We start from the raw sequence: 1,207 nt of genomic DNA on the forward strand, positions 1-1,207 counted from the left end.
TCCTGAACCTGAAAGGACCTTGAAGAGAAATCTAAGAGAAGCTAAAGTACAACTCTCTGTAGAGGACCTAACAAAACTTTTTAAACAAGAAAAAGACATGGCAGCCGAAAATAACAATAATGCCAACAATGCAAGGAAGGTGCTTGGTGACTTTACTGCACCTACTCCCGACTTCTATGGGAGAAGCATCTCAATTCCTGCCATTAGAGTAAACAACTTTGAGCTTAAGCCTCAATTAGTTTCTCTAATGCAACAGAATTGCAAGTTTCATGGACTTCCATTAGAAGATCCTCATAAGTTCTTAGCTAAATTCTTGCAAATCTGTGACACTGTCAAGACCAATGGGGTTGATCCCGAGGTTTACAAGCTTATGCTTTTTCCCTTTGCTGTAAGAGACAGAGCTAGAACATGGTTGGATTCACAACCTAAAGAGAGCCTGAACTCTTGGGAAAAGCTAGTCAATGCCTTCTTGGCAAAGTTCTTTCCACCTCAAAAATTGAGCAAGCTTAGAGTGGAAGTTCAAACCTTCAGACAGAAGGAAGGTGAATCCCTCTATGAAGCTTGGGAAAGACACAAGAAATTAATCAGAAAGTGTCCTTCTAACATGCTTTCAGAATGGAGCATCATAGGTATCTTCTATGATGGTCTGTCTGAACTGTCCAAAATGTCATTGGACAGCTTTGCTGGAGGACCTCTTCATCTGAAGAAGACGCCTGCAGAAGCTCAGGAACTTATTGAAATGGTTGCAAATAACCAATTCATGTACACTTCTGAAAGGAATCCTGTGAATAATGGGACGAATAAGAAGAAAGGAGTTCTTGAAATTGATACTCTGAATGCCATATTGGCTCAGAACAAAATATTGACTCAGCAAGTTAATATGATTTCTCAAAGTCTGTCTGGCATGCAAGTAGCAACAGGCAGTACCAAAGAAGCTTCAGCTGAAGAAGAAGCTTATGATCCTGAGAATCCAGCAATGGAAGAGGTGAATTACATGGGAGAACCCTATGGAAACACCTATAATCTTCCATGGAGAAATCATCCAAACCTCTCATGGAAGGATCAACAGAGGCCCCAACAAGGCTTCAACAATAGTAATGGTGGAAGAAATAAGTTTAGCAATAGCAAGCCTTTTCCATCATCTTCTCAGCAACAGACAGAGAATTCTAAGCAGAGCTATTCTGACTTAGCAACCATAGTCTCTGAT

At 40.5% G+C, this 1,207-nt stretch overlaps 1 non-coding gene across 1 annotated transcript; it reads right to left on the bottom strand.

Annotated features, from left to right (window-relative positions):
- Positions 1–502: 502 nt before the first annotated feature.
- Positions 503–610, bottom strand: LOC112773519 (small nucleolar RNA R71). Its single transcript, XR_003188066.1, has one exon. It is a non-coding gene; the product is annotated as a small nucleolar RNA R71 (small nucleolar RNA).
- Between the last annotated feature and the right edge of the window lie 597 nt (positions 611–1,207).

Source organism: Arachis hypogaea, chromosome 18 (genome assembly GCF_003086295.3).
Source record: "Arachis hypogaea cultivar Tifrunner chromosome 18, arahy.Tifrunner.gnm2.J5K5, whole genome shotgun sequence".
Taxonomy (NCBI): Eukaryota; Viridiplantae; Streptophyta; class Magnoliopsida; order Fabales; family Fabaceae; genus Arachis; species Arachis hypogaea.